General features: G+C 40.9%; 1 protein-coding gene across 3 annotated transcripts in view; it reads left to right on the top strand.

Annotated features, from left to right (window-relative positions):
* LOC144684860 (uncharacterized) overlaps positions 1-15,704 on the top strand; it is a 399,842-nt gene that overhangs the window by 91,528 nt on the left and 292,610 nt on the right. For all 3 annotated transcript variants that reach the window (XM_078549191.1, XM_078549190.1, XM_078549192.1), the window contains one exon: positions 3,914-4,028. The gene's annotated coding sequence lies outside the window, so the exon portion shown is untranslated. The remainder of the gene's footprint in view (positions 1-3,913; positions 4,029-15,704) is intronic.

The raw sequence follows: 15,704 nt of genomic DNA on the forward strand, positions 1-15,704 counted from the left end.
ACTGCATCTTCTTAGCCTTCCCAGCCCTGTTTTGGTGCTCCCCCGACATAGCGGAGGTGGAGGCAGCCTGTTGATGACTGTGATATCTTTGACGTGTGTCATCTGGAAGGTCGAGACCTGGAGGGCCCCGGCCTGCTTTGGGTGTCCTGCTGTGGGCCAGCTGCACCCTCCTCGGCCTGTGGAGCTGGAGTTGTGGGGGTCACAGGTAGAGGGGATTTGGATCGGCTGGACATTCCCAGAGTTACCTGGGTGGATGGCCCCGGGGTCTTGAGCTGCTGGTCCTCCTCTCTATGGGTGCCCGAGGGCCCCTGGCTGACTCCCTGAGGAGAAGGAAAAGCTGGAGTGAGATTGAGCTGCCCCGCACCCCTCTCGCGTTGACACTGTTGGAGGCCAACAATGGCGTCAGCGATGGAGTTCAGCCCATGCAGCAGTGCAGGGCCGATATCCTGGATCAAGGTCTCCTTGGTGGCCGCCAACCTGCCAGTGTTGACCTTGGTGCATCGGCATACCAGTGCTATCACCTTGGACTGAAGGTAGAGGGACTTCTCTGTCGTGCCTTGCAATTTGAGGAGTGCACCAGACATCCCTTCCTGATGTTCCTGTGATTGTCTTTGCAGCTCCACCAACTGATTGATGATTGAGGATTGAGTCCAGAGGCTCCTCATCTGACTCAGACTCAGCAGATTCCTTGCCCCCAGCAGTTTTCTGAGTGCCAGCAGCCAAGGATGCCCCTGCCTCTGGCTGCTGTGGAACAGATTGTGTGCTGTGCTCACCAGATTGTGATCCCGTGGCTACCCTACATCTAGGTCCTACTGAGGTGTGTGTCACTGCGCTGGTGGAAGGTATGGGTGAGCGCCATGATAGGTCGTCTTCAGTGCTGCCCCCAGGGCCCTCAATTGAGGTGTTCTTGGCGTTGGGGTCAGGGTCAAGGTTGCCTGAAGGCGACGTATCAGATGTGCCTAGGACAGAAAGTGGAGATTATTAGTGCACGTGTACAGTAGGAATGGTTTGATGGTGAAATAGGTTTTAATTTTGTACTGAAGAAACAATTAAGTAACCAGCTTCCCTTCCTGACCCCCATGTTAGCTGATATTGTTAGTGATTCCCTCTACCCAGGTATTATACCCCTTCTCCTTCAACCCTGTTATCATCACCTCCTCCTCCTCAGAAAAACACCCTTGATCCCTCTGTCCTTGCATATTACTGCCCCATTTCCAATCTCCCTTTTCTCTCTGAAGTCTTTGCACATGTTATTGCCTCCTAAATTCGTATCCATCTTTCGCAGTATTCATTGTTAGAACCTCTCCAATCACGTGTCTGCCCCACTACAGCATTGAAATCACCCTTATCAAAATCACAAATGATATCTTAAGTTACTGTGACCATGATAAACTATCCTTCCTCATCCTTCTCAACCTGTCTGCAATCTTTGACATGGTTGATCACACTATCCTCCTCCAACACCTCTCACCCATTCTCCAGCTGGATGGAATAGCATTCATGTGGTTATAATATAATATAACAACAGCCAACTTGCATTTATATAGCAGTGTTAATATAGTAAAATTTCACAAGATGTTTTACAGGGATGTTATAAAATGAAATATTAGACTAGATGACCAAAAGCTTGGTCAAAGATGTTGGTTTTAACGAAAATCTTTAAGGAGGTGAAGAGGTAGAGAGGTGGAGAGATTTAGGAAGGGAATTGTCACAGTTCAAGAATATGTGACTTGTACATTCTTATTGCAGACCTCTGTTTTTTGTCAGTGGGTACTTAACAATCACAACCCAAAGAGTGATATGGAAACACAAATGGTATTCTTCCCGAAATTAACTGGCATTGCATAAACATAACTTCCTTCAAAATGAAAGGCCCTAGATATCTTTTAGCTGTTGCTTATGTGTTGGAAAAATTGATGTAGAAATTGAGGCATTACAATTTTAATGGATTTCTGTATGCCAGTTATATGTTAAATAAAAGAAGGTTGCAAGTACCAATTTAACTGATATTGTTGAGTCAAAAGAGTTTACTGACAGTTTCCAGGAAGATGAAATAAATAAACATTCATTTGTTAACAATTTCATCAATATAAAGCTCACATGGATTGTGTGATGATGTGTCTCTTGAGGCATATCCAAATTCAGAGCTTATCTGTATTCCTGGCATCAGTTAGCATTCAGGCAAAGTAAGAACACAGACCTTTTGAGTATGTGGAAAAGCAACATTATTTCCCTAACAGACAAGGTAAATTGTAAAGGAAATTGCATAAGTGTTAGAAAGATACTGGCACCTTATACATAACATGTAACAACAACATGTGTTTCTATAGTGCTTTTATCGTAACAAAGCTAGTGAAAGTAATGAAGACAATATATTTCAAGATGTAACTGTATTAAGTGAAGAAATGAAAGAGTCTGGAAAAGACTAAATCACCAATAAGAGGAAAGTACTTACAGGCCATTTAATTTTTATGTAGTATGAACTATGAAATGCCCAGGATGTGACTTTCTTTATTTTTTGAAGAATTTAATAAATGCAATCATATGACTCAAATATTGAGCATTAAAACATTAGCTTTCCTTTTGTTTCTGCTACTTGGAAAGTGACAGCTTCCTAGCAGCTGGTTGTTAAGCAACCTTCCCCACCCATTTATTCCAGCACCAGGCTTACAAATACACTGTCAAGCATAGAGTTTAAATAACATGCTGTAAGTCTGGCCCACTGTTTCTGCCTTCCTTAGGGCAGTAATTAAACCACATTAAATCCCATTGCTGTAACCTATACTTTGCATCTGCCTTTCATACTTGCCAGAATATAATATCTGCAGTAATTTTACAATTTTACTTCATTGTGTTGAATTGTTGCTTGGACATTCATTATATATGCCATAGCAGCAGCTTTCATTGTGCAAAAGAAATATTTAATATGTTTAATAAGATCATAGAATGGCAATAGCATAAACGAAGGCTTTTTGGCCCATCATGTCCATGCTTGTTCTCTGCAAGAGCAACTCAGCTAGTCCCCTCCCCCTGCCCTTTCTTCATAGCCCTGCAATTTTTTTCCCTGCAGGTGCTTGTCCAATTCCCTTTTTAAAGCCACAATTGGATCCACGTATGGCCTCCACCATACTCTTGGAGTAAATTTCAGATCCTAACCACTTGCTGTTTAAAAATGTATTTCCCCATATTGCCATTGGTTCTTTTGCCATTCACCTTCAATCAGTGTCCTTTGTTCTCAACCCTTCTGCCAGTGGGACCAGATTCCCTCCATCTTCTATGTCTAAACCCTTCATGATTTTGAACAGCTCTATCAAATATCCTCTCAACCTTCTTTAAGGAAAACAACCCGAGCTTCTCAAATATATCCATGTAACTGAAGACCTTCATCCCTGGAACCATTCTCTTAAATCTTTTCTGCACCCTCTCGAAAGCTTACACACCCTTCCTAAACTGTGATCCAGAGTTCACATGAAATATTAATCCTGCTAGGCTTCTGTTCATTAGTTTAGTTAAATAGTTTAGTTCATTTGTTGTGCTACATAGGATATCAGATTTTGCACTTTTTACCTTGTTTGCATTGACACAGATGAAGTACAATAAAGTTGAGCTGATTTTAATGTTAATTTTCCAACTTCATTGAAAGTTTTACATCTCGGATAAATTGTTGGTGATTCTTCCTTCGAATAAGTTTTAAAAAGGTGAAAATTTTTGCCTATTTGCTCATCCAACTCTGAAGTAGATGCAACTGTTTAAATATTTTCCCTGTTTTGATAACCACAAATATTATGGGATAATATTTTAGTGACCATATGAGAAGAGACAAGACATGAAATAGCCTTGATTGCAAATGCATAAAAATGGTTCCTTGAAATCTATAAATATTAATGCAGTGTAATTCTGAATTACTCCATAGATACAGGAAGCCAGTTCTGATAACTACTAAGATTTGAAGCCACAACTAGTTGAATTCAGACAAGAGGCACAAACCCATTTCAGAAAATCTGGCTGCTCACATGAATGAAAATAGGGTAAGCAATGTATTGCATCTATAACAAAGTTTACAAATAAAAGTTTGTAATGTGGAATATATTGAAAACTTGTGTTTCAGCTACGTTTTAAATTCAGCTGCATATGTAGAGCATACCATTTGAACCACAATATAGTGCAACATTTATGCAAAGAGCAATACTAATCACAACAGATAAACAGTGCATGAATTCCCATTTAACTCGGGTACCAGTTTTTGACCAGCACTTGTAGAGTGCAATGCAGGACCATTAATCTGAATTATGCTGTTGGGTCCTCTATCGCTTTTGTCCAGTGACAAGAGTTCTGCACATGTATGATTCATTCTTTAATTTTTGAATGCTACTTACATTTTCAATGGTGGAGAGAGTTGACAAGGATGTCAGTTTTCTGTTATAATTTAGAATATTTAACATTAAGTTTAAAAAGTTGCCAGGCAATTCATGGATGGATCACATAGGAACTTGTTAAAATTCATTTTGCATTGGCACTTGTTGTACTGCAATTAGTATGAAGCCTGAATGTTGCAAGGCTATTTTCTGGGGTATTCTCACTCTTCTGATAGGGCAGCCTGCATTTAAACTGCCAACCTGACTCTTAAATCATGGTTCTCCTTTTGTGCCAGTGCTACACATTGACACAAAGGCATTAGTAAAGCTGAACTAAAATGTCTTTTTGCTCTGGGATTCTTGAAGTGGATCATTTATATAAAAGGCTTTATTAAACTTAAGAAAAAAATCTTACTTTCTTCCAACTGTATTATTTTTAGCTGCCTCCAAATTTTTTAATACAAAGGGAGAGTGAAACTGTGTGTAGCATTTAGTAAAAATTGCCTGAAGGGGAAGAAAGCTGTTAACATCAAGAAAATTAAAATTCTTTTAAACTGATTTTGAAGGAAGAAGTTTTTAAATAAAAACAAAAAATGCTTGGAATACTCAGCAGGTCAGACAGCAACTGTGGAGAGAAACAGTGGGCGGAATCATCCCAGATTTGCACTGTGTGGTAGCGGGCGGGTAAAATGGCATACTCCCGGCCGGCCACAATGGCAAGTTTCATGCTGCATCGTCCCAAGCTAGCATTCCCGGGAAATATGCTGTTTCCATGGCAGGTGGGCTGTCATTCACCCGCCACTCCATTTCCTCACCGCTTCATCACGCCAGGCACCACATTTAAAGTACAGCCGTGCTCAGTGCTTCCAGCCCAGGACTGCAGCAAAGAAGCCATGGCCCCAAAAGGCAAGAAGACTGCAGCCCTCGAGCACCTTTTGGATGCCATGGAGGCCTGCCATGATGTCTTCTACCTCAGCTCTGGCTGCAGGAGGGGCAACTACATTACTACTTTGGCTTGGTAGGTGATGGCAGTGGTGATCAGTGCCAATGTTACACAGAAGAGGTTGGTCATCCAATGCAGATATAGGATGAATGATCTCATCTGTGCAGCCAGGGTATGGCAACCAACTCATCACTCTAAACTCACACATACAAGCCCATCACACACTCACTGTCATCTCACTCACTGCCAGCTCAAGGGACATCACTACCCATTCTCTCACACATACCCTCACATGTCCATCTGGCCTCATCTGCTCTGGAGACTGCCTCCTCAGTCCTCACCATCTTGAGGCCACTTGCACAGATCAACATGTGCCCCCAAACACACCCCGGGATACCCTCCTTTCCCAGTACAGCTCTCGTCCTGCAGCCTCTTCCCTTGCCTGAGGCCACTTCTCCCCCTTCCCCAAGCAAGACCTTACCCTGCAGCCGTTGAAAAGCCACCTACAGATGGCTGACCTGGTAGGTAGAGACCTACCATGAGATCCCTGAAAGTGATGTGGTGCTGTCTGTGAAGCCTGGCTCTGATGACCACGAGTGCTGACCGAAGCAAGGTAGGCAAACAAACCATGAAGTCCCAAGCGAAGTGCAGCCCGCCAAATACGTGCCTTTTTTAGGCTGTTGTGAAACAGGTTAGCATGTTTTCCTGCCGACGATTGGGGGGTGGGGGGGTGACTCTGGCCTTATAATGATATGCTGATGTATTGCAATGAGGTTCCTGCTGTACGATGGCGTGAAACGTGGCCCACTATTGGTGGGTGGAGTGGATGATCACAAACTGGTTTCAGGACATCACCAAACCGATTTTTGGCTTGTTGCCGTATTGTCTGTTCACATCACTGAACACGCCCGACGCCGGCAGGCATGGAAAATCCTGGCCAGTGTTGCGACCAGGTGAGGAAGAGTTGAATGGCTCCCCTCCTTGCCGTCCCCCCATTTGATCGCAACAGGTTTTCTTTCATATGAAAAGGATATGCTCTCCAACTCAGTGAGTACTTAATTGTTTATATGCTGTGATCATAAAATAAGTAGGACAAGTTTTTTATTGTGTTTAACAAAGAAAGAGGTTAGCTTTATTATGCTTAAACTGATCTAAGTAAAATAATAAAATTTGTCCTTACTTTTGCACACACGCGCACACTCTTAAGTTCATACACACACAAAAATACAAATTACAGAGTGGGGAAGGAGAAGTTGGCCAAAATTAGAGTCCATTTTTTGAAAAAAAGGTCTAAGAGTATACAGTCTGTAGTTTGGTGACTCGGCTGGCTTCAGGCTGAGTTCAATGGTCTTGAAGTTTCCGATATAAAGATGTAATTGACTGAGTTACTTGTTCTTTGGGAGACAGTAGTGCTAGGTTGGATTGGATTCTTTTAAGAAATCTCCGACTGCAGGAGGGTGTCCCTAGTTGATAGTCAGCAAACAGGGCTCGACACTTACCAGGTGGTTGGAGCAAAAAGGAGGCAGGAGGGATCCTACTTCGGTCTTCTCCCTAAGCTGCATTCCTTCAGTTTTGCTAAGAAAACATGTGCTTAAAGCATTCAGATGGTTGACTTGTCTTGTGGCCTTCCTTCTCCAACTGCTAGGGGGATTCAAAAAAATACATTATCTATGTATTCCAAACTTGATTTGATTAGCTCATGTCTAGAAGCTAACTTAGCCAGGGTCCCATTGTCCAAGTCTTAATGGCCCATCTCCAACAGTTGAATACCTCAGGTGATTGCCATAGATGTCTTGCTAGTGAGGTAGGAGATATGAGCCCCTCACACTCTCCTGATGTCATTGTCTTTGATGAGTTTTGCAGGCAGACTGACTCCACTCCAATGGATTAGAATGTGGAACATTTAGTAATGCAAATTGGGGTTAGCTATCTTGGGCTGTGAGTTCAAATCACTTTAGTCTCTATATTTTTTAAATATCTGTTTTTAAAGTTCAATTCAGACTTCCAGCCAATGGGTTAAAAATCATTATTTAGTTTAAAGCACATCTTCATGACAAGAATTAATGTATCAGATCGATTACCTTTCATCAGAGCCCAGAAGTATGAAAGTTTGTGATGTAAACACTTGCATGATGTCAAAATTATTGTCGTTAGAAGCAAGTAGCATGACTAAGCCTAGGTGTTGATAGCTCAGAAAGTATGCATCTGCCATGAATCACTTTTAGAGGTTTTACAAACTGTCTATTTTCACCTCCACCCCATCTCAACCTGTCTGCAACTGAAACCATCATCCATGTTTTCTTCAGCTCTGGACATGATTATTCCAATGCCCCCTTATATTCTAACTCCTCCAAAATATGCTGTCTAATCCTATTGTACTCTAAATCCCTCTCACTCTCATTGTCTCTTTCCTTGCTGACCTCCCAATACCCAACATCTCAAGCTTAACATTTCACCTTTGTGTTCAGATCCTTTCTTTGCTTTACTTCTCCGTATCTCTATAATCTCCTCCATCTCTATACTACTCTCCAAACTCTCTCTCCTAATGACTCTAGCCTCTTGTACAAACTCCTTTTCCTTCATTTCAGTTACCCCATTGTTTGCAGCTATGCCTTCAGCAGTCATGATCAATGCTCTGGAATTCCCTCGCTAAAAGCTCATCTTTTAGAGCAAGTATTTGGCCTCCTTGCTTAATATCTACTTATTTAGCTCAGTGTCGTCGACACACATATATGCCCAGATTTTTAAACTGAAACAGGTGGATGGGAGCCGAATTAGCCATCTCCACCGCAACAGCTAGAAATCTTGGTGATTTTTAACCTATGAGCCTTATCTGCATGCCCTTGATCACCTGTCTATCCAAAGCTGGCAGGAAGCACCAGCTGGCTGTCAGGCAGGGATACTATGTTGGGTGGCAGGAGGATACCACTGGGGATTGAAAGAATGGTCCCTAGCACTTGGATGAGTCCAGGTGAGGAGCTTAGGATGGTGTAGTGATTAGAACGAGGTGGAGCCTGGGATAGGGTGGACCTAAATTTTCCTTCTGAAGTCCAGAGAAGCACTACTGCCTCTCATGCCCCCTGAAGAAAAGCTTAAAAAATTACTTTTTTTTCCTTTTTTGTCCTCTTCTGACCTTCTGGATCACTTGCTGCTAGGTTGATCTGATAGGAATGCTGCAACAATTTGCTTGCTCAAGCTCATGGTTAACATAGTAGTTGCAGCTCAATAACATCATCAAAGCTCATTTTACATCCCTAAAGAAGGACTCTGTTGGACGAACAAGTTAAAATCGAAGACTGCAGAAAGAAGATAAGATATCAGCAGAAAAGTTACAGTATGCTAATGGTCTGCTCTATTAGATTTTGTGGACAGTATGGTTTTTATTTTATGCATTTTGTGCATGGGTCGGACACCAGTGTCATCAATCACGTCATCAGCAGATAGCCTTTATGTCATAGCCATCTTTGGTTTGCTGTGGGTGGCTGAAATACAGCTGGCACAGCAGACTGCTGCAAAATGAAGGCATCATGTCTTCTGCCAAGATAACAGGGAATTAACCTGCATGATTTGCTGCCCATGGTCAAACACCATCTGGACATTGAGGGAGTGATATTCCATTTGGTTCTGGTATAGGGTTGATTTGATGTGATTTGGCCACAAAGTGATGTGTGCACAGTCCGTTGCACCCTGTACCATGTGGAAGCCTGCAATCCTATTGAAGCCACATAATTCCTCCACCTGCTTATCTTTGGCAAGAGAGAAGGAAACGTATTCAGCTCTCTTTGCATAGAGGGCCTCAGTCACCTCTCTATACACATCAATGGATGGCAAACTGGAAAATGTTGCAAAATCTCCAGCTCCAATCTGGAAGGGGCCAGGTGAGTAAAGGTTCATCACCAGTCACTTTCACAGCCACAAGAATGTGATTCTTGTCCAGCTCTGAAGCTGCAGTTGTGCTTACTGCAGGTGGGAAATTTCCGTCCAAACATCCTTATTGAATCCTTTCGTGCCGAGATCCTTTCTTAACTCCTCTTTCCATTTTGCAGCAGCTTGACCTGTTCTGCATGGTGTATGTTCATTCTCTTAAATCATGCTGTATCCAAGGGGATTGCCTCCCATGTCTGGGAGCAACTGATTTGTGCAGAAGCCTTGAAGTTAGCAAAAGGTCCTTCAACACCTGTCCCTGTAGAGTTTTGCAACTTGAAACAACTTATGAAAGCATCAAACCAGAAGAAATCAACCAGTAACTAACCTCCAAGCAGTTGATGATCCCTTTCAATTGCATTGATGGCTGAGTGGTGGCGGTGTGAGGTGGTGGGAATGGGATTCTTCCTGCTGCGGAATGAATTTGACTGTACGAGGTTAAGAGAGGAAGTGTTGGCTGGTGAGTTAAACTCCAAATTGGCATTGCTGGCATCAAATTAGTGTCACAAGTTGATTGACAGCATGCTTTGCCTCTCTGCATACTTTCGGTGACTCTTCACTGCACAATTGCTGATGCCCTAACCAATATGGCATCCGACACAATTTACAGCACAAGTGTGTGCGTGTGGCATGGAGGCCATTTGGAATTCTAAGCACACTGTCCACTAATGAACCCCATTTATCACCTAGCATCTCTGATCGTGCTACCCTCCCTCAGTTCTGCACTGTATTGTCACCTTCAGTTATGTTCTTGAACCACAGCCTTCATTCAGTATCTTGGGAAGTCTGTTCACTCCTATCAGTGATGGGGGCAGAATTCTTCGAATTTCTAACCTCTCAGGAGGTTTGTGTAAATTTAAACCCATGTTCTCTTCCGGGTAAAATTTTTAGCTCGGCCGGCAGGCGTGCGCCCGACCCGACCGAGTGTAAAATGATGCGCGATGACATAGGGTGTGCATCCCACATGATATTTCGGTTGGCGGGCGCGCACTAGGGTGCTCGCCGACAATTAAAAGACCTATTAAGGCCATTGAAAAGGTAATAAACATAGCCTAATGGTTGGCGGGTAGGCGAAAAGGTGAAGAAGCCATTGCACTTTTTTGGGAGATTCATCCACAGGAGGGATGAGGTTTCCAAAAGCAAATAAAAACTTTAATTTTTCATAAATAACATGTCCCTGCTCATGTGACAGAGTTTTATAAAATCAGATTTATAAAATCTGTTTTATAAAAACAGACATTTATAAAATCTTTAATATTTTTTCCGAAATCAATTCATCTCCCTGAGGCAGCTCTTAATTGCTGGCCCACTAGTGTGAAATTGCCTTCTGGGCCTGATCGTGGGTGCCGGTGCGCTTCCCAACCGCCCCCAACGAGCCCGCACTCCAAGGGCAAAATTCCGCCCTTGGTTCTCTTCTAGTTCTGTGCTGAAGTCCAAGTCTGATAGCATATTTACAACAAGAACATTTTTTATTCCAGATTTTGAAGAGCTTGATTATGTTCTACCTCAGAATTTTTTTTCTCCAAGTTCACCTCTGTAAATCTCTCCTCATGATCTAGAGCTCTGTGTGCTGAGTTCATCCAGGTTGCTGATGCATCAAAATCTTTTTCAAAATAAAACGCCCAAAATTGCAAAGAGTATCCCAATTACAGCACCGAATACAGTGGTTATGTTACTGGCCTTGTAATCCAGAGGCCTGGCCTACTGATATAAAGACGTGTGTTCAAATCCTACCAGGGCAGCTCAGGAATTTCAGTTTGGTCAATTAAATAAATCTGGAATTTTAAAATAAACACTAATATCAGCAATGGTGACCATGAAAATATCAGATTGTCATAAAAACCCATCTGGTTCATTACTGTCTTTTAGGGAAGGAAATTGGTTTCCTCACCTGATCTGGGCTGCATGTGACTTTGGACCCACAGCAATTTGGTTGATTCTTAACTGCCTTCTGAATTGGTTGTACCAAACTGCTTGGAACAGTTAACCAACACCTTCTCAAGGGCAATTAGGGGTGGGAAATAAATGCTGGCCTAGCTAATGATGCCTGCATCCCATGAATGAATTTTAAAAATGGTGTCAAGTTAAATTTAGAATAACGTGTTCACTTACAGACACACTACCCTGAAACATATTGTTTGATTTGCTCAGTATTTGCTGATCTACAAAGCTTTGTATTTATTTGAAACCATCAATGAATGATCAATAATAATACAAGTATTTTTCTTTCTCAACATTTGCTACTAATTGTGCATTCAATATACACATGTTTGGTTTCTGTTGTTCCATAAATTTTTCTACTTTAAAATCCCCATTGCATAGGTCTTTAATACTTTGAGCATTGTTTGTATCTCATTTCCAAATTTTGCATAAGCTATATGTAGTACATACCCTCTGTAAAATCATAAATCATACCCTGCAGCAACAGAGCTTTTCCCTATTATGACCATCATCTGCTTCCAGTTGAGCTAGTTTTCAATTCAATTAGATAATTTGGCAGTGAAATTTATGTACACCAGCCAACATTGTAATTTCCTTGAAGATTCTACATTATGCAAGACCTTGTCTAGATGAATTATAGATATTTAATTCGTTGAGTTTTTCATAACCTTTGTTTTATTGATGTCTATTTGTAACTCTTGAGCGAATATGACTAGATGTAGAATTTGATTACAAACAAGTGATACATAACTTGAACATTGATGAAAGGAGAAATATATTGCCGAAGTTTTTCGTCTTGCTCTCATCAAGGCAAATGCAAAAATGCCAAATTTCAAATGATCACAGCAATTTATGCTACAGGAGAAAAGGGTGCAGATTGGTTGGCAAGTTGACTCTGATTGGCTGGGGCATGGCCTTTGGTTGTTCCTTCGGTTGTTCGTAATAGGCAGAATACAGACCATACTCAACCAGCCTGCACTTGAAAAATCTAAAACAAAAAGTCTACTGTTAAATGTGATTTTGCGATTGGGCTACACTTGTTCAACAATCTTGAATACACTAATAGATAGTCTAATAATCAATCAATCTTGTAACGTGACTCATTGACGTATGCTATAAGCAACGTACATTCATACACAGAGACCCCTTTTCTGCAAACAAAAGGAATATGTTCAAGCCTTGCACCTTTTTTGAGTTACCTGGGAGCTTGGGGAGCCTATAATTCCATTGGCAGTGGCAATGCCTCAGCCAATCAGAGTCGACTTGCCAACCAATCAGCACCCCTTTCCCCTGTAGTATAAATTATTGTGATTGTTTGAAATTTGGCGTTCTTTGTTTGTCCTGATAAGTGCGAAACGAAAAGTTTTGCCAATGTCTCTCTTCAGCAATTTGATTACAGTTTTCATTGTGAAATACCTTCAAAAGCAAATCTTTAAATCCTTGTGCAGTATCTATAATCTACATCTGTATTAATTGTTGAGCTTTCTCTCCCCCCAGCCTATGCTACCACAGCCAGATGCCACCGATTGCTCTCTCCACACCCCACCTGCCCCACCTACCCTTCCTCGCTTACTGAGGGCCACTGCAATGCTATCACCGTATCTCCAGTCCCAGAAATAGGCAGTTCCAAATTTCTATCCCAGTAATTTTTTGTGCAACCATGGAAAAGAAAACATGTAGAACGTTAGTGTGATTTATGCCTGATCTTGTTAAAACTTAATAACAATCTATCCAATCCAGTATGGTTTTTATTTATGAGAAACTTGGTACCCTTCTATTCCTGTGTAACATTTTCCACCACATCTAAAATACCAGCTTGAATCATTTATATTTATAGAACAGGAACGCTAATGATACCTTGCATCTGTTTTATGTTACCTACATTATGCTTAAAATTTGGAATGTGCTTTTTAAAGAAGCATTTAAAAGTATTTGTCTTCTGATGTGAGAATTGCGGGCAAGGTTGCATTTATTGCCCAGTCTGGTTGCCCCAGCAATTGTTATTACAGCTGACTAAGTCACTTCAGAGGGTATTAAGAAGGAAAATTTGCATTTATGTAGCATATATTGCACTCTCAGGACATCCCAAAATGTTTCGCAGCCAATGAAGTATTTTTGAAGTATAGTCACTTTTGTCATGTAGGGAGAAGTGGCAGATAATTTGTGTATCACAAAGTTCCTCAAGACAATCTATTTTATTAGTTAGTTGCCCTGTGTCAATCACGTATTACTAGAGCGGCATGTAGCCAATTCCAATTTCACGTTAATGTTAAAATTGTTTCTTTAAAAATATGTTTTGGGAACAGGCTTCTGCTGAAATCTCAAGGACTGGGCTGACCATTTTCTGGATCAGCAGCAGATACATGTAGTTGCCACAATTCATTGGTTCATCAAAATTAGAAGTATTATAAAATAATAGACTCTTATAGCCTGCTGATCAGCCATGCTTGACACGGACTGATGCCCCTCAAGTTATTAATCTCTGGCAACAGGCAAGGAAAAATTAGTCATGGAACAGACATAGCACGTGCTTTGTCTGCCTCATGTGTCACTAGGCATAGGAAAGAAATAAAGGTAGATTCTTATTGCACACAAGGAGGCCTTTCAGCCTGTCAGACCTATGTCAGCTCTTTGAAAACCCTGCCCAATCTAGTCCCACATTTTCCCTATAATCTGGTAGATTACACCTCTTCAAGTACATGCCTTTTAAAAATTCTTGTGAAATCTGATTCCACCACCCTTTCAGGTAGTACATCCCAGATCTTAACAGCCCTCTGTGAAAAGGACTTCCCCCTTACTTTCCCACTAATTTTGCCAATTATTTTAATTAAAAAATTATTTTAATTAAACAATTATTTTTTACGACCTCTGGTTACCAACTCATTTGCCAAGAGAAATAGTTTCCTCCTACTTATCAAAACTCCTCATAATTTTGGATAGCTCGATTAGATCTCTCCTTAACCTGTGCTGCTCCAAGGAGAACAATCTGTTTCTCCAATCTCTCCAAATAACTGAGCTCCCTCATCCCTGGTATCATCCTGGTAAGATTCTTCAGTACTCTCTCCAGGACTTTGACATCCTTCCTAAAGGATTATACACAGTATTCCAATTGAGGTCTAATCAGAACTTTTAAAGTTTTAGCATACCTTCATTATTTATGTATTCAGTACCCTTCCATACAAAGTTCTAAGTATCCCATACACATTCTTAATCGCCTCTCCAACTTGCCTTGCCACTTTAAACATTTGTGAATGTGCACCTCCAGGTTCCTTAACTCTCTCATACTTCCACAAAATAGTACCATTTAGATTATACTGTCTCTCCATGTTATTTCTCCCAAAGTATATCACTTCAAATTTATCACATTAAATTGCATCGTCACTTGACTTCCCATTTTACCAGTTTGTCTATGTCCTCCTGAAGTCCGCTACTATGAGGTTTACTAAACATTACGTTACCAAGTCTTTTAATGTACAGACACTTCAAATTTCTACTTCCTTTACCCAAATCTTAATCATTTATATATAACGAGAAAAGCAATGGTTCCAATATCGACCTATTAGATACTTATGTCCAGTTAGAAAAACTTCCATTCACCAATATTCAATGCCTCCTACAGCTGTGTAATAGGATAAATATGTACCGAAGTTACTACTGTCACTTTGCTTCTATTTTCTGAATGGGTTATGAGGTACTTTATCAAATGCCTTTTGAAAATTCATGTAAACAATATATATTGCACTACCTTCATCAACTTTATTATTTATTATCTGACTACTGGAATCTTTCATAATTCTGTGTGGCAGGTGACTTTTGTTTAGGTAACTTCAGTGTTTGTAGGGTTGCTCTACTTTCTCGCATTTTTCACACATGTAATGCTCTGTGTTTTGCTGTTCTGTTTTTCGTATTTTTGGATTGTTACTTGCAGTTTGTACATAAAATATTACACAGTAGCCAAATCATTTAATCAAAGCAGATCATGCATTTCAGGATTTTAAATGTAAAAATAAAACACATCCATTGATTAGTTTTGCTTTGGAGCTCACTGCCTAACAGTGTGATGAAATGGCTGGTTTACTTCCATGGATGACCACTGCAATGATCTGCAGAATGCACAGTCACAGTTATATTCAGAATAATGTTTAACTTCTGTGCCATTGCTTAGATTGGAACAAGTACAAACATATCAGACAGAATTTTGAAATGATAATCCCAACCAAAATGGTGGGACCAGTAGGGGGGTCAGAAACCCATTAATATCTGCAGTGAGCTTTGTCATAGCTCTTTTAACTGAGCTACGGTATTAGCATCAAACTTCCAGGTTTCTTGATCAGAGAGGGAAAGTGGGGTATTATGTCAAATCTATCAAAGGAAGGATTTCTAATTAAAGGGACCCTGGCATGGTTCAGAATGACTGAATTGGATTCCTGATGCTGCAGCAACTACATGACTGGAAAGGATGGGGGTCTCACTTTTTGCTGGAAGTTTTGGTGTGAGATGTGAGAGTCTGCAGTGAGGTGATGTTTGGGAAGGATGGAAGG

Source organism: Cetorhinus maximus, chromosome 9 (assembly GCF_964194155.1).
Source record: "Cetorhinus maximus chromosome 9, sCetMax3.hap1.1, whole genome shotgun sequence".
In the NCBI taxonomy this organism is placed as follows: domain Eukaryota; kingdom Metazoa; phylum Chordata; class Chondrichthyes; order Lamniformes; family Cetorhinidae; genus Cetorhinus; species Cetorhinus maximus.